Raw genomic sequence first — 19,023 nt, 5'->3', positions numbered from 1 at the left:
AGTAAAAGCACCTTTAAAATCAGACAAATGGTTACATAATAATTATAACTGGATATTTGAATTATTATGTTTTCTGTGTATGTGTATGTAGATGTATGCATATATATATATATATATACACAGACGAAAATCCTATACACATAAATAGAAATATAATTATATTTATTTAAGATAATGCCACTCATGGAAGTTCTTGATGGCATTGAATGCCATCAATTAAATAATGGTGGTTGATGTTAAATGCCTAAGTTGTGCCATCTCAATATCTGCGCTGGCCTGTTTGTGCAGCAGATCATCGATGTAGGAAATGGGAGCTGGAAGAGGTAAAACAGTCTTGCAGGGTGAAGTTCTAATCCTTTTAAAATTGATAGGAAAATGCTAACAAGCCAGGGAAGACTGACAAACAAAAAACAGAATAATGCTGATAAGTAGAAACTGTTCTTCAGAACAAGGAATTTTTTTTTTTTTTTTTTTTTTTTTTTTAAGGTAAGATCTAAGAAAAATAAGTAAGTTTGTGCAGAAGAAATACAAGAAAAGAAGAATGAAAAAGGGCCTACTGCCCTAATGGATAAATCTATACAGACATATAACAGTTAATGAAGCTATAGCAATTTATTTTGATTCCAGACTTCACCTATCATAAATTGCTGATGGAAGTTATGTCACAGAAGGAAGGTTAAGGTGTGACCAAAAGGCAGATATATGTCAATGTCTTATGTGTTATTAACACAGAAGAGCCAATAACATAGATAGAAGTGTAGAGTTTGTCCATTTTGGTGCCTAAAGGCTTCTCCATACAATACAGATTTGGTATTTCTAGCATAACAGTTTAGTCACAAAAATAACAAAGCTGGGGATGAAATTGTAACTGCTTAACATTGCAGTTCAAGAAACAAAGCTAGTTGTAGCTAAATATAATACAAGTTTATTCCCATGTAGCTGCCTGAACTGTAAGAAGATGAATTTATGAAATGAATGAATGCATAAATAAATAAATCCTGTACATGTCCCCTGTACTGAAATTCCTAGGTTTAGAAAAGAAAGCCATAAGAGCTAGGCTTGTCTATTGTAAATACAGAACATAATATTCAAACTAGGTAGAATGAAACATAATGCTTATTGCTTGAACAATTTAAATGTATGGAAGACTAAATGACCAGAGCCAAAAGCCTTTTTATTTTCTGGACATCAACAACATAGCAACATCATCTTTCTTTGTCATGTGCTGAGATGAAATGGGACCTTCTTTCTCCACCTATTAAAAAATATAATAATAATAAAATAAAATTAAAAAGTTTATATTAATTGATTGAGTTAAAGAAATATCAAGAAAAAAAACTATGAAAAACTATGAAAACTGATAGATGTTTAAAGATAAGACTACTGAGGTACTGCATACTACATATTTACATACTACTACATATTTGAAATATATTTTATTTAACAGCTTCTGGGTTAGCAATATACATGCAAACTTTTGGGGAAAAGATGCAGTATCTGCTATCATTTTCCAGCAAAGATGACAAAAGAACATGAAGGAGAGAATATTAATTGGTAGGAAACACACTACTTAACGGAATGACTTGATTTTACTAAAGGTCTATGTGAAACACAGCAAATAGGAAGCACTATTGCATTTGGTAGTTGTGAGCTTATTGGTCAGATCCTTGAAAGTCTGTGTGAGAGGAAAAATAATGGGAATTTTACTGTTTCTTAAATGCTTCTCTTCAACAGCTGCCAAGTTTTCTCAAAATGGAGCTCTCGAACATCTAAGGCATTTGACATTTTAGTTCATTTGTGGCATTCAAATGGCACGTGCATTATGGTTTTTGACATTAACTTGCATACCAACTGAATCTATGCGAAAGAATTTTTGTCCAAAACATAATAATATAAAATAATTGAACCAGCAGGTATCCTATATTCTTACTGACTGTGTATAAAAGAAAACACAATTTGTTTTGTAAAAATAATTCACTAACCACATAATTCTCTGATGAGATTGGGGGGCTGTAAAAATAAACTAATAAAATAAGCTAGGAAGGAGACATTTGCATTTATAGCAATGAAGTTCTAATTTTATAATCATCTTAAATCAAGACTTATGAAAATGTAATGAAGTCCAATTTACTGATAATAGTTTCATTTCTCTGAGAATAAACATTTTTTTTCAATAAAGCACACATAGTAAATAATTTAAGCAGCATGGTACAACAGATAGTGTTATATATATTGCAAATGAAGCTGTTAAAGAAAAAAAAAAAAAGAAACATAATAGTTTGACAGTTTGAAGACCGAAGTACTTTGGGTAGAAGAAAATAGTGAAAGCTATCTTAGAGGAAAAACAAACAGGTTTTCTAATGTTTCATGGATTTTTAAAATTATTATTATTATTATTATTATTATTATTATTATTATTATTATTATTATTATATAATATATAATAATAATAATAATAATAATAATAATAATAATAATAATAATAATGTGGTTCCCAGATTCATATAATCATTGAGTTCTCTTAAATTGTCTTTGTTGTGAGGGATTGTCTACCCAGGACTGGTGCTCTGCACAGGCCCTTAGGGCACTGAAGACCCCAAGAGCTCCCCAGCCCTGCCCAGGCCCAGAACCCCAGGTAAAAAGGCCATCAGCCCCTGCCCCAGCAAAGCCACAGGAAGACCGGTCTACGGATCCCTACAGACCTTTTTGCCTGGCCATGGCCCCCACCCTTCCAGGTCCACCTGTGGGCCCATGGCCCAAACTCAGCATGTCCCCAGTCCCAGGGAGTTGCCCGGTTTTCAGATCTGGTGCTTCCCTGGTGTCTCCAGCAGTCCTGCTCCTGGCTAGGGTGGTGGGATGGGCCCTGACTAATAGACCCTGCCCTAACCTACCCCAGGGGGCCCCTGGCTATTGAAGCACCCTGACTACACATTTAATTGACTAGAATTACGACACAGTTGTAGAAACTCAAAGTAGAAACAACAGATAGTTCTGTAGACTCTCTTTCCTGATTCAGTATTAAGAATCTATTATCAAGATTTTTTTTTCTACTTGTAAACTGAGGGTATTTCTAAGGCATTTATTTTTACCAGAGATTAAAGCTACCTGACACTATAACTTTGGCTTTTTGCTCCCAGAAGAAATTTTCTTTAAATACTTTTGGTAACATTTGTTTTTGAATGGTTCTTCCACTACTCAGTTTTTGTTGTTTGTTTTTTTTTTTTTTTCAGTTGCTAGCATGATGGATTGAGATAGGTGCCAGTGATTTACTCTAAGAGTGGAAACAGTATGCAAATGACCTCAGAAATCAGAGTAAAACATAACCTCTAAAGATGTCCTAACCACTCAAAAGATCAAAGTTATCTGAATAATTCTCTGAATCCCTCATATAAGAAGGTTCTTTAAGGAGCTTTCTTATAAATTCAGCTTGCATCTGTTTCTCCACCAGAAAACGTGTAGTTTGATAGGTCTAATAAAAATCAACATCTGCTTTTTGTTTCAAGACAGTAAAATGTTGAATAGAAACATTCTCATATACTCTATGTTTAGGCCATACAAATCATGGTAATACAATTTAGTTGTTTTTGTTTCTTCCTCTTCTTTGGAAAACAAAGTTTTGTATTGTTGTTGTTGTTGTGTTTTTTTTTTTGTTTGTTTGTTTTGTTTTTTTAACATGGAAATGGTGCTCAAATACTCAAAAAGGTGTTTAAAAGCATATGCGATGATATTCACAGTCATGTAAGAATTTTGTAATATTTTTCTTCAGATAGGTTCTTCAAAGGTGCAAATGTCTGTCATGCGCTCCATTCAATCACACATCAGTAGACCGGGCTCAGTAATTGCTAAGTCATAAGCAAAACTTCAGTTTTAATTATGAGTGGTTTAAGGCTTGTCACAAGGGAGCTGTGGAATCAAACGCTTGCTTTCAACATTCAAAACCAATATTGGTATTCCCAAAAGCCTTTAACTGTTCTGGTATTGCAGGGTGATGTGGTTGTTGCAATATTTAAAGCTTACTTTATGTTTTACTTTGACAGCTTAAGTGCATCCAAGTTATTTTAACTAAACTCTGGTGTTTCTCCATTTGTGTTTTCCCAAAATAGATATGCAGTCATAATTTGTGGGAGATGAGAGTTTTACGTGTGTTTTGCATGGCAAATATATATATATATTTACATTTATGTGTAAATATAAATACATAAATATATATACATATATTTCCATTTGTAGATCAGTGGTCAGAGTCCTCAGGACACAAATGGTACAGTTTTAAATAGAGATAAAGTTGAACTCTCCTCTTCATAGAAGAATGGCACAAATATGAATCCTTAGCCGTACAATGAGATGGTGTGGTCATCTGACTTAGCCCCAGTGAGAGAACACTCTATTTTGCATTAAGTAGTCATCAGTCTAGACAGTATAAAAGGAAACATTAAAATGTGCCATCCTCAGCAGCGTAGAGCATACAACTAGCAGTGTGAAGACTACTTGACTACTGTTGAAGTCTACAAAAATGTAATTTCTTTATAATAAGATTATTTATTTATTTATTTATTTATTTATTTATTCCGGGCACGGTGTAAAGCTCTGCTGCATTTTGCAGCACTAGACCATGAACTATGCTTTGATCATGGTCAGCTGTGAGTATACAGAAATCTTCAAGGAGGGAAATTGCAAGTGGTCCTATATTCCTTATATTAGTTTTTCTGGTGGAGAAGTATCTTGGACTATCAAAGATTCAGGAGAAATCATTGCCTGAAAACTTATAGATGTTTTGATGGTGCCAGTAAAGGCTGAGATGTAGGAAAATGGAACAGAAAGGATCCTGCTAGTCCATGTACAGTATTAATAGTGACACAGCATGCGTAAGGACTCCAGACTGCAAAGCATCACTGGCAGAAGGATAAATCTTCAAGAAATCAAATTCCATACATTTGGGACCATCTCACAGAAATAAATCTTCTTTCCTTTCACTCCTCCTCTTTCCTCTCCACGCACCAACTTGTTTTTATTGAATGGAATGGCTTCTAAAACCAAGGGAAGGGTGGAGGTATTCTTGAAGGTGAGAAAAGTTGGCTTAAATATTTTCAGACAAAGGAGAGAACTAAATAAAGTTTCATGTTGGAAGAGTTCTCCAGTCATAGGGCAAATGGACAAAAGAAAACCATCATCATTTCTTCCTTAGACCACTGCTTTTAGGTCTGGACAAGATTCTGGTGTCCATAAAATTAATAGAAGTTCTGCCATAATTCTGAGGTACAAGAATTAGGATCTCTGAATTTACTTGTGGAATAATATATTTTCAGAGAGTTGTTATGAAAAACTCATGATAAAGCCAAAGTTTTAATTTCACAAACATAGCAGAATGTATTTCTACTGATTTTCTGTAACATGAGCTTGGGATCCTTTCAGTCCCTCTGCAGCTCAGCTTGGCAGTTCAGTTTTACAAATAGAACTTTTCCTAAAATTAAGCAGCTTCACTGAGACTGCTCAATGATTACAGCTGGGAAGCTTAATACTTACTTAGAAAAATATAACCTCTCATTTTCTAGAGCCAATAAACCTTCTCTGATTCTCCGAAGACATTAAGCGTGCTTTGTTAAACATTTGGTTGTTAGTATTGTTGGAATAAAAATGTTGTTTTTGCAGAGTTACATTTTTTAAAGGTAAGCAATGTGGTATTGAGATATGCTTGCAGTGATAAGAAAACTTAGCAGGCAACCTTGTTAAATGCAGACAACCAGACTCCTTAGAACAATTAGTTGAAGATCGTGGTGTCAAGTCAAGTCAGATAAGTGAAGAAACATTACCACTTCAAACAGTAAAAATGTCAAAAGAAATTTGAAATTTAACAGGCAGGCAACTGAAGGCCATGTATTGTCTGTGAAGCATTGGATAGGTTGTGAACCTGGATTACCCAGTCAATGGGGAAACAGGGCAGGGTCCCGGTCACCGAGAAATAAAGTATATAAACCATACTGTGTGACTAGTAGGTGCGCTCCTGCCTGTGGGACGCCCGCCATTGCAATCACGAATAAATTACTACTTCACTGAGATCCTTGCCTGAGCCTAAGTTATTGGCTACGAATGTTTCTCACAGTATCCATCAATTTTTGAAGCTGCTAGTTAGAATTCTTTATGCTGCATTACAGAAGTCTCTCTGATCATGTGTGGGAGTGTGGCCATGGGGGTCGACAAGCCCCATGGTTGGTGATAACAGCGGACTGTTAATGATGAGGCCATGAGGAATGTAAAGAGTTTAGAGGGAACAAAGAAGGGTGATTCAGGACATGCCTTGCTGTCTCGAACTGCTTGTTCTCCAGCCGTTAAGACATGGAAGTTGCTGGGTGTTTGCGGTTGCCGGGCAAAGTAGTTGACCAATGAATAGTTAGTGGAAAAGTACTGCTGTGGGGCGAATGGTGTAAGAAGGGGAAGTCCCTCAATAAGGGGAAGTTGAAGTTATGTCATCAATAAAGTAGTAGAGTTACTGATCCTAAAAGAACCCTGGTGTCCATGTGATCTTTACGCCACAATCATGATCAGAAGAAAGAGCAAAATTCAAAATTCATATTGATTAAAAAAAAAAAAAAGTCACACAAGGAAAGCTATTTGATCCCGATGGAAAAACGAGATACAGTGCAGATTTGTAGTTCATCTGCCTTTCAGACTTAGGTAGCAGTATCTTTATCTATGACAAATCTAATACAGATTAAGTTTGTATTAGTCTGTAAGACTTCAATATGCCTGTGAACTTGGTTTATTTTATCCTGGCCACTTTTTCTGTTTTCCTTGCTTCCTTTTCCCTGGCAGCTTTACATCAGAATATTAACTGCATGTGGCTAGGGTATGTTTCCATTAAAGGGAAATCCTTCAAATGTAAGAGCACCCTTTCAAACATGCTGTATCTGGGAATAAAACTCCATCTGAACAGGAATTTTGTGGTGGTCTTTAAGAAGCATTATTAATGGAATCAAGAAAACCTGTCTTTCACTAGCAAATATCAGAGGTTAGGGCTGAAGCTTTTCCTTGAGTGTCCGTTCAGACATGAATTATTTTATTTTTCTTTAAACACACTTTTTTTCACACATAATGACAGCTGAGTGGAAGACTGATTAGATGTAAAATAGGCATAAAGCTAATAGATCCATATGTTAGATGACATTCAGCTGAGATAGGTAATTGTTTACATGACTTTGAATGCCAATAACACAATAAAGACAATCCCTATGGCTAGCTTCTCTACGTACTGCATTTGTTATCTATCAGAATTAATGTACTATTCAAGTCTCAAAACTTTCTTTACTTTTTTTTTTTTTTTTTTTTTTTTAAGGGTGTCAAGCTAATCACCGAGTTCTAGCTAAATTCTGTTTTTCACAAAAAGGTCTAATGCTGAAAGCCTTATCGGTAAAAAGCCTAAGAAAGCAGCACACTGAAAGTTTAGAAAACTTCTAAGCGTTGGTCTAATTCTACTTGTTCAGTCATATTTAGCAGGAGTATTCCTTTGCACTTATAGATTTATTTTGACTAAAAAAACTGCTTAGAAACTGAAGGTCTGTAGGTCTATGGATATTTGTGGTCTGAAATAATTAAGTTATGAGTCTCTGGAATTCATCATTTTTTTCTTGATTAAAGATGGTGTTTACTATTAATGTTACTATCCTCCTCCTACCCCCTGCCCCCCCCCCCCCCATAAGCTTCTACTTAAAAGCTGAGTTTTGCTAAAGAGTTTGTGTCTTGATCTAGAATTTTTTTCTTTCTTTAGAATAAGGAAGCAAACAAACAAGGTATTCTTGTACTTTGATATAGGTACAAGACACAGGAATGTGGGCTAGAGTTTTCATGGTAAGTTTTTCATGAAGTATCTACTATTAACGTTTATGTTCCTAAGGGAACATAAAATTTTTTCAGTATCAGAGAAAACTTAGGAGGGCTGTTAGGAGAAACTAGATAAACACACACAATTTAGAAATTCCAAGAGGTAAGAAGTAAACAATTTAAAGAAATAGGAAGTGGTTTTGCAGGACACAAATTCTGTTTAATATACTGAAGTTACACATTTCTAACCTCCAGGCAGTTATACAGTATTAAAGCAGAAATAAATCTTAAACAAAATAGAAATGGAAGACATTTATTTTCCTACTGTTTTAGGCAGAGAACTAGCAATGAAGAGTCTTGTATCCCAAAAGTAATATTAGTGTTCTGGTAGCTATGTTATAGTTAGGATTGTTTATTACATGAACATGAGTACAGATAGTATTTGTTACTTATTTTAAAACCTGTATTTGATTAAAAATACAATAGGCCACCACATGGAAATAACCATCAGTTTTAACAATTGTTTCATGCAATTATTGCATGAGGAGGACTATTAAGTAGGAAAAAATATTTTCATAATATTGGAATCAGTTCTGTAATTCCCTCTGTGAAATGTACAAGGAATTCCTGAGTTTCTGTGGATTATGCTTATTAGCATGTAGTGATAGAGACTTTAATTTAGATTGTGTTTCTCTGTAATGCTGTTGTTGTTCCCTTGAGCTGTACTTTATATGCTGTTAAATTTGTATATATGAGAAAACAAAACAAAACAAAACAAACAACAAAAAAAAAACACTGTCTTCCGTACGCATAATTTCTAAAGAATGGCCTTTATTGATAAAGGATTAAAGTTTCAGTATAATCATGACAGCCGCCTTTTTCAATTTCCAAAGACATTATCTATGAAACTTGTCCTGTGAACAGTTTATTTCATTAAAGAGACAAACACACATGGATTCCTTTCTTCTCTCCCCCCATTAAAACAAAACAACTTCCCCCCCCCCCCCCCCCCAGTTAATTCAATTAACTATTGTAGATGACACCAGAAAAGAAGGATTTAAAGTAACATGCCATCTGTGACAGTAAATCTATAAACAATGGAGTGTGTTAAAGATGGAATCTTATTTCAGACATAACTTGAAATTACTTTTCTTTCATGGGATTGCATATGTTAAACTTTTCTGCCTATCCAAAAACAGGTGCAACTCCCACTGATGTAAATAGAAAATCATGCATGTTCAGAGATGATATAACAACATATATTTCATGATCTTGCTTTATGAGATGCTTAAGTCTTACCCATAGCCCCATTTAACTGCCTTCAGGTAGTCCTCAGTTTTAAACTTCTGAGTTAAATTTTGCAAAATCTACTTAAATTTAGACAAGATACTGCATTCCTCATTTTAAAAACATTCTTCTTCTAAAGGGTTTTTAGGCACATTTTTTTTTCTTCAGCACATAATTCCAATAGGCATGTAATGAAATATTGCTTGTAATAAAGGAAATTTATGCATAGTAATTTTTAGTACAGAAGTCTCCATTTAGAAGAGCAATATATATATTTATATATTTAACGCTTGTCTCTCTTCTGTTGCTGGTGCTGGTCAGCAATGATAATAGCAACATCTTGACATCTGTAGTAGATATCCACTCGGGATATCATCTCCAAGCGGTGGCCAGAGGTCCTCTGCTTTTGAAATTTCATAGACTATGTGAGCAAAAATATTAAGTTTTCTACCATGACCTATAAAAAGCAGGATTTAATAGAAAAGCTAGTTGTTAGAAACAACTTGGAAGGTAAGTTTTCAATTATAATTTGAAATGTTCAAGTGGAAGGTGGCAAAGAAATACCGGGTATTAACTTTCTCTGTATCAAGAAACCATTTTTTTGCATGATTGGAGAATACCTATCTGCATGTGTATGCTTATCTTATGTGTTGCCCTAGTTTTATGCCAGTCAGAACTTTCCTGAAAATATAGTTTAGTTTTGTCCTATATTAAGTGATTCTGCTGAGTTTGCTCCCCATGCTAAGGTTCCAGAATCCAAATTAAATTTTTTGTACATAATTAAATAAGTTACAAAATTATACAACTGCAGTGACCGTAAGTAATGTTGACAGTATTTGTCTATTTCCATAAGTGGCCCAGATAAAGTTGAGACCATATTTTTTTTTCCTCCTCATTTCCTTCGTTAGTTAGATCAAGGAATACAGCTGTTAATCCCCTGTAGCTAAATAGGTGAGAGATGATCATTGTTAATTTGCCTCAGATATCAGAAAAAATAACATCTGCTGCCTATAAACAATACAGAATTTTCCATTGTCTTTTTTTCTTAATTTTAATATTTCCTAAAGAATTCTTTTTATTTTACTGTACTATACATTAGTATAAACTGATAGCAGTGATATACAAACAAACAAACAAACAAAAAAAAACACTATTTATTAGCACAGAATCTTTTCTATAGAGTGTATGACTTCCCAAACTCATGAAAGTACACTTATTCAACAGAGCAGTCAATCATACCTTTACATCTACACTTGAGTTTTTATAAAAAACTTTATTTATTCTTTTTGCTTCAGCAGCAAGATATTAAACTTGTTTCCTTCTTATTAGAAAAGTCCCAAGCAACTTGGGCAAAAGACACTTTTCCTTTCTGAAGCTGAATATCTAGATGGAAAGGACTGGATTCAGAAGGCCTAAATCCATTTAAATACATAATATCAGTGTTTCAACTGGTTAGACACCTCCAAAGAGGTATTTACCAGAAGATTACTCTAGATATTCAGAAAGAATGGGAAGGACTGGAGGACTGGATAAAATCTATAGGTATATCTAGAACTGGATTATGTGCATTTTTGATGCTGTCACAAGAAAATTAGTAGTTTTCAATGTTTAAATGTAAGGGAGCAGGGTGTCTCTGTGAGCAGCACCCCTGCTTAGGACTCTGTGCACCTAACATTTCAGACTAGATGAACAAACAGACTAGATGAACAAACATGGTTTTGGCTGAGATAGAGTTAATTTTCTTCATATAATCTTGTATGATGCTGTGTTTTGGATTTTTGATTAAAATAGTGATTGTAACACACCAATGTTTTTAGCTGTGGCAGAGCAATACATACATAGAGAAAAAGAATTTTCTGCTGCTTATTCTGCTCTGCCACTGAAGAGGCTGGGGTTGCACAAGAAACTGGGAGGGTACATAGCCAGGACAGCTGACCCCAATTGACCAAAGGGATATTCTATACCAGACGATGTCACATTCAGCAATAAAAGCTGGGTTAAAGAAGAAAAAAGGGTATGGGAGATGTTTAGAGAGATGGTTATTTATTTATTTATTTATTTATTTTGCAGAAACTACTGTGTGATGAGCTCTGCTTTCCTAGAAGTGGCTGAACATCTTTCTGCTGATGGGAAGTAGCAAATGAATTTCTCATTTTGTTTTGTTTTGCTTGTTTATAAAGATATTGCTTTACTTAGTAAACTGTCTTTATCTCAACCCATGAGTTCTTGTACTTTTACCTTTCTGATTCTCTTCCTACCTAGGGAGAGTCAGCAAGCAGTTGTGTGGTACTTAGCTGTCTGCTGGGCTAAACCACAACAATGTAGGTACCTAAAAAATCATGCACTGTAGCACTTAATAAATAGTTAACTTATTTTCTTACTGGGATGTAGCCTTTAAAGACTGACTGCTAAATGGGAAAGATTTCCAACAGCTGAAGGGAGTTTAACAGAAGGCTATGTATCAGAGTTATTTCTTTATATTATGCTAAAGAATACTAGGGAAACATTAGTGCTTTACAACAGTGTAAAGACAGAAGTTTAAAAAACAGACTTGCTATATATTTCAGTAAATAAAAAGCATGAGAAAAATGAATGAGAGTTTAATTCAAAATGTACTTAAATTGTGGGGAAAAGTGTTGCTAGGGACGTATAAAAATCTTATTGATCATAGCACTAAATGGGATGGTAGCTGACACACCGGCACTCTTAGTTACTAGTGGTGGCATGTTTTGAAATCATTGCTGAGAAACTGACTTTTTTGTCATAAAATTCAAACGTATTTTAACAGGACTTAGGGAAAAAGAAAGTATTGAAGGTGTATCAGTGAATACAAGTTAGAGAATGAAGAAATTCCTCTCATATTCTGGCATACAATGGAGCATTTTTTTTAAAGTTTATTTTGAAATGGCTTATATTAGAAAAGTATTTCTCACGGGCATTTCCTCTCGCTGTTCTCTCAGAATCACTGTGTTCTTTTCACTTCTACTTGTAAGGAAAACAAAATGATTAAGTAATCACGTAGCCCCCAGCATTTTTTGGCCTGACTCTTTTATCCCCATTTTGTATCAATAACATTGCATAAGATCTTTTTTTTTTTTTTTTTTATGTGTAAAATTGGTCAGCAATAATTTCAATCAGACTGTTTTACTCTCCACCATTTTAGCAAGGGCATTAACCCTGACCCAAAAAAGACCTAATTTCCCTGCAGTCGATATTTCTGCGAAGCACTTTTAATATTTTGCTACCGTTTTTCTGTGTAATGAAGTTTTAGCCTGAGAAAAGATTTGCCCCAGAAGTTAATGGTGCTCCTCTACTTTGCATTAGCTAATATCAAGAATGAGCTAAGCAGTAGTATTTCTTCTGGAATGGAGTTCTATATTTTAGAAAGTAAGCTCATAAAAATTCAATTCAGTAAATATTCATTTATAAGATAGAAGAAACTCAGCTTGATTAATAATATTTGCAAGATATTCTCTTTCTATTTATTAATTCCCAGAGTGCATTATATTGGTATTCTTAAGATTTACAGGATTTTCTTTTTTAAAGGAAGGGATGGAATAATGTCCTAAAGATTAACATTTACATTTATTTTTTCTTTTCTTTTTTTCTTTTTTTTTCTTTTTTTCTCTTTTCTTTTCTCGCATGCCACCCATACAGGAGCTGAGTCTAAGTGTTTATATTCTTACCCACTTGTATGGTTTCAACTCCCAATAAATTTCACATTTTTATTAAAAGTTCTGTGTTTGTATCTTCAACTTAAAGATACAAACATTTTTTTCCCATTATATAGTGTCCCTTACACATGGTATGAAATTTCACGGAATTTTCTGACATAGAACAAACTTTATAAAAAGTAGGTATAATGGAGACAGCTTAAATAGCCCTAGGAGTAAAGGCACCATAGCGCACATGTGCACACACACAAAAAAGTGATGCAAAAAGAGCCACCTACTACATCCCACAAGCACACCAATATCCATCCAGTCTCTGAAATACACCTTTGTTTAGTTCAGAATTAGCTTACCTGGTCCTTCCTTCATCCAACTTCTTGAGCACCCCTAGTCTAATTGCTGAGAGGGCAAAGAGGGGAAAAAAAAGGAAAGTGGTGACTATGTGCAAGTACTGTTCAACAGTACCCAAAACACTGCTGTGTTGTCCACACTGTTTTAATATTAAATCCAAAACTTAGCACCATACTGTCTGCTACGAAGAAAAATAACTCTATCCTACCCAGGCTCAGAAAGCATACCTTGACAATAATTCATGTCAGTATCAACAAACTTCACAAAATTATTACAATTATACTCTTGCAAGTAAATAAGTGAGCACCAGCACTAACTGGATCTGTTGTTTTGGTTTTGGTTTTGTTTTGTATGTTTGAAATTTTCTGGCTGTCCAAAACATTGAAGCTGCTTTGCACTTGAGTATTTTTGATGGGAGAGCAGCAGTGCCTGGTGTGGGTAGTTTCACTGATGTCTAATACCATGAGAGAACATGCTAAAATATTTTCAGAAATTATCATTCCCTCCCCTCCCCCCCTTTCTTTTTTCTTCCACTTATGTACATATATAAGATATATACATATATGTATATATACATATATACAAGAAAATACCATCTTTAAAACCTTAAAACGCTTCTGTGAAATTTGTTTTGTGATGGTCAGTACTAAGGACCTGAACTCATACTTACAGGGAGCATGGTCATAGAGGCTTTGCTTCTTTTGTGGAAGTAGGCTGATACCTTCCACATTGAAAACTTAAAGTGTTGTTAGTGTTAAATGCAAGACTCTAAACTTAGAAAGGAATAATCAGCTGCATCCAGTGCTTTCATGAGTCACAAGCAGCATAATGCTCATCATTGTCGTATTATCATCAATTTAATAATAATAATAACAAAAAAGAAATTAAAAAAAAAGAGGGAGATTACACCAGGGTGAATGAATAAAAATATTGTGTCAGTTTGCTTTCTTTTGTCAAGAAGGAATTCTTGGTGATTGTAGAGAGAACAAATCAACAGAAATGAAACTATGTCATAATCTGTCCCTTTATTTTCAGATTTAATTTAATATTTCTTGTCTTTCTCAATTTTTGAAGTATTAAATAATCTTATAATGTCACTCCTATTGCTGATAAGTTAAAGTTATTTAAAATAATGTTTGATTTTACTTGCATAATATCCAAACAACTATGAATGTTGTTGATGTTTTACATAATTTTTTCTTGGTCTAGGTAATGTATTTTTTGTTTGTTTGTTTTTTTGTTTGTTTTAGTATGTAATGTATATCAATTTTTTGGTGGTTACACAAAGACTGGAACGTGAGTGGATAGTTTGAATTATTCTAAGTGTGTAATATGCTCACCAAATAATATGTTTATATCTGCTAAGACTAGATCCTGTAAAACCTAGGTCAGATCCTTTGTTGGAAATGTTAAGGTGTGTTTGAACAACTTTGTCCTTGTTTTAGGCACAAGTCAAATGTGTACGTTGTTCACTGAGGTTCTTTGGAATTTGTGCCACACTTGCATTGGAAGGTACTGTGAGTTATACTAAGTTGTCAAGGTTTTTTTGTTTGCCTTGAGGAAGTATCCTTCCTATATGAAGGAAATAGAAGAAAATCTTAATGGGCTGAATTTAATATTCTTATTAAATTAAATCCAATGTAGGAGTGAAAGTGCAAATCAGGTGGCAAAAATTAGTTGCACGTATTTAAGAAAAGAAAATATATATTATCAGAGTAAGGATTATTCTGAAAGTTTTGTTTTCTAACCTTTCAAATGTTTTTCTCCTTTCATTTCTCTCATTGGGATTCCAGATGAATTTTCTTGTATGAGCTTAGAACAGTGGTCTGGAGGAAGGTTCTTCAAATCAGTCCATGTCTATGCTCTTTTAACGCTTAGCCTCATAATACCTTTAAACAAGGGTATGGTTTTCCACTTTCAACTTCTAGTAGAGACCTCTTCCGTAGTCCCTATGATCCTGTGACCCAGGTTATAAACCAAGGATGACATACAGTTATGATGCAACTAACTCTGGTTTTGTTTCAAGTCCAGATAATTCAGGTGGTGTCAAGGGATGTATATTTAAACTATTAGAATTTCAGATAGAAAGCATGCTTACGTTTGTTTGATTTCCACTCTGAAATAAGGTATGGACAAATCAATCCTCCTGGTTCTCCTGTGTCCTGGTTTTGGCAAAGATATAGTTAGTTTTCCTCCTAGTAGCTGGTATGGTGCTGTGTTTGGGATTCAGGTTGAGAATCATGTTGATAACACACTGATGTTGTAATTGTTGTAGAGCGGTGCTTATACTAAGCCAAGGACTTTTCAGCTTCTCACACTGTCCTGCCTGCGAGGAGGCTGGGGGTGCAGCAGGAGCTGGGAGGGGACAGACCCAGGACAGCTGACCCAAACTGGCCAAAGGGGTATTCCATACCATATGGTGTCATGCTGAACAGTTATATGGGGTGGCTGGCTGGGGAGGGTGTATCGGCTGCTCAGGGATAGGCTGGGCATTGGTCATCGGGTGGTGAGCAATTGTATTGTGCATCACTTGTTTTGTACACATTAGTATTAGTAGTACTGTTATTATTATTATTATTATTATTATTTCTTTTCTATCCTAACAAACTCTCTCTGTCTCAACCCACAGGCTTTTTTTTTTTTTTCCTTCTGATTCTCTACCCCATCCCATGGTTCAGCCACTACATCCTGCAAACATTATCTTCCATTCTCCCTCTGAAGTGTTCACTCCTTGTTATAACAGTAGGCAGACATGGAGTATGGCTTTTCAGAATAAAAGTGTTCTGTATCCACAGATGTTTCATTTGGAGGTCATATTTCTTGATTCTGATGATATTTCAGTCAAGGCCTTATTTCAAATGTAACAAGAACAACAGATGGCTAGTTCCTTGGAGGACCTGTATTTAGAAATGACAGAGCTGATGCCCAATGTTGTTCCTCACTATACACTTCAGTGTTAAGAAGCTGCTGTAAGGACACCTCTGTGTATTAAATGTAATATAACTGCATGTTTTAGAAAGAAAGGCAAAAATTAACTTATTTGCAGATAATCCTTTTAAAAAGAGGGGACAGGTAGAGATGGAAGTAAAAGACTTATGGCAGCAATCTTATTTTCTACTTATTCACATCAGTGAAGCTATTTTAATATTGTTTTAATAATAACCATAACATGTTAAATGAATGGTTGTTTAGGCTTATAACTAAGAATGTTGCCAAGACACTGCAGTGCTTTTTTTTTTGTTGTTGTTTGTTTGGTTGGTTGGTTTTTTTTGTTTGTTTTTCTTTTCAATGTTTCCTTGCTTAAATGTCTGCTACATTACCCTAGCTGTATGCAGGAAAAGCCTCTTTCCTCCACCCTCTCTTGCATCTTTGTTTTAATGGAGTTTTTATATGCATGTTATTTTGAAGTACAAGAGGTCTAACCCCACTTATCAGTATTTGACAATCTCTTTGGTGATCATTTTTGGAAACCATTTACAAACTAGCTTACAGAAATTGAGTAATCTGAGTAGTCAAAGCATGTCATCCATATAAACGTCTCACTGAAAACAACATGGTGTAGCTCTTTTTTGCCTAATCCTTGAATGAATATTCCAATGCCTTCTAACAGTGGCATACTGATTCACCAAGTGCATTTTATGGATTAGTTTAAATATCTGTTATAGATTCTCCTCTCCCTCTCCTCTCCCCTCTTTACTAGGTGCTGCAATTTTGTTTTCTGTTATCATAAATATTGTCCAGTATTCCTTTTGCTCTTCCAGAAGTCATTAGTTTATGTCATCAAAAATATTCATAGATTTGCATTCCACAGAATGTTTTGTTTCAGTTCCTGTCTGTGCTGTTAACTAGTTTCCTGCAATTTCTTAGAAAACCTTGGAGCTATACTTTGACTCCTCTGTATTCAGTTGTGCTACTGGTGAGCATTATAAAACTGATAAGGTAGGCAAGGCTAAGGAAAGTGCTGTTACAGGAATCAGCTGCCTATTGTCTGACACAAAAGTTTGTGCAATAGCAAATATGAACCAATAGGACCATCTGCCGTCATTCATTTTAAAGCTACAAATGGCAAGGTGGGAGGAGTGGGTGGGTAAGTGGGAGAAGGGTGTTTTGCAGTAAATGGTAAACTTAAATTTCTCCTCAGGAGTAAAAAATAAAATAAAATGCATGGGACACATTTGGGAGATGAAATAGGGAAAGAAAAACAACTTGAAACACTGTCAGATACTGTTGGAAGGATTGCGGTGTTTCACGACTCTGTGCTTGCCTCAGTGAAATGCTATGATAAAAACATTACAGTTCAGGATCATATTTCATCAATCTGTGGATGTTTCAGACCTTTCCACTCGTGAAACAGCTCTGCAGAACTCAGGTCTCCTCCTCGCTGACAGTTCTTCACAGGGTTGTTTCCACTGTTGATCTGTTGTGATCTAATATCTGACCTAAGGGAAAACAGTAAAAAGTTTTGACTCTGCACAGAAATCTGAACCTTATTAAAGTCTATATCTATGTTCCTTATTAGCTAATGAACATACTGAAGACCACAACATTTTGCATAACCTTTTCCAAGTTTTGTTGTTTAAAATATAAATTACTTATAACTTAAGGAACTACTAATTTGGGTTTCCTTGTTACTTTTTTTTCCTCTCATTTGTGATACCTTCTCCCTATTTCTAATAGCTATTTCCTTTTTTTTTTTTTTTTTATTCTAATAGCTTTTCCTTTTTTTCTTTTTTTTAAATATATTAAGAAAATATATTAAAAAAAACTCCTTTAAGGAGTCTTTCAACAGCCTTTTCCCTCTCCTGCCTTTGTATTGGAATGTTGATACAAAGCTTATCAGTAGGTTTGATTAATTCCAGGATTTATTCTACTGTCTGTTTAATTTAAATACCTTATTTTATGAATGAAACCTTTATCATCTTTAAATCTCAATTATTCTCATTCTATGAAAGAAAGAAGAAGATACTTTTATTGGTGTGATTATAAACTGGGAGTAAGCACTTACTCCAGTGTACATTTACACATTTTCATGCTTGGATTAGCTTTTGATGTTTCCTTTAACCAGTAGGGTCATATCCTCATACACCAAACTGTAAATGTACATTGCAGTATATCTGTAAATGAGTAGTTGTTTTGATTTGTTGTTGAATATATTTCAGTGTTGCTGTCTCACAGTGTAAATTGTTATCTTCATGATACATAATTTCTTTCACAAAATTAATATCTTAGTGAGCTAGTCTTTAAATACCATAAAGATTGCCTTCAAATATCTCTTCATTTTTGTCTAATGTAAAATAACATTTAGCAAATCTTGAATTTTGAATCAATATGTATTTATGAGTAGGCTAGTTATTGTTCCAGAAAACATTCTTTTTCCATACTGTAACTGCTGATAACATTAGAGGAAAATAAAACATGCTGGATCCAATGGCCTGAGAGAGGAGAGGCTGCTGCTACTCCATGTCCCCAAGTCCAGCCAACACCAAGGCTGAAGATGTTTTCACAGCAGGCACACACATGAAGTACAAAATATATATATATGTATATATATATGTACAAAACATATATATATATATATATTTGTTGTTGTTGTTGTAGTTTAGCCTGGCTGGCAGCTAAACACCACACAGCCATTTGCTCACCCTCCCCCCTCCCTTTCTGGGATGGGGGAGAGAAACGGGAAAGTGAAGTCTGTGAGTTGAGATAAAGACAGTTTATTAAGACAGGAAAAAATAATAACAATAATAATAATAATAATAATAGTATTAATAATAATAATGTGCACAAAATAAGTGATGCGCAATGCAATTGCTCACCACCCGTTGACCGATGCCCAGCCTATCCCCGAGCAGCTGGCCCCCCACCACCCCGGCTAGCCACCCCTATATATTATTCAGCA

The 19,023-nt window shown here is 34.7% G+C and overlaps 1 long non-coding RNA gene across 1 annotated transcript; it reads right to left on the bottom strand.

The window, feature by feature from the left end:
* Window positions 1-1,153: 1,153 nt before the first annotated feature.
* Window positions 1,154-13,174, bottom strand: LOC121066583. The gene is made up of 2 exons (XR_005817848.1): window positions 13,127-13,174; window positions 1,154-1,255 (listed from the first exon to the last, which is right to left on the bottom strand). It is a non-coding gene; the product is annotated as an uncharacterized LOC121066583 (long non-coding RNA).
* Between the last annotated feature and the right edge of the window lie 5,849 nt (window positions 13,175-19,023).

The sequence above is a fragment of the Cygnus olor genome, chromosome 2 (assembly GCF_009769625.2).
Source record: "Cygnus olor isolate bCygOlo1 chromosome 2, bCygOlo1.pri.v2, whole genome shotgun sequence".
NCBI lineage: Eukaryota > Metazoa > Chordata > Aves > Anseriformes > Anatidae > Cygnus > Cygnus olor.
This window is presented reverse-complemented; position numbering and strand designations above follow the sequence as displayed.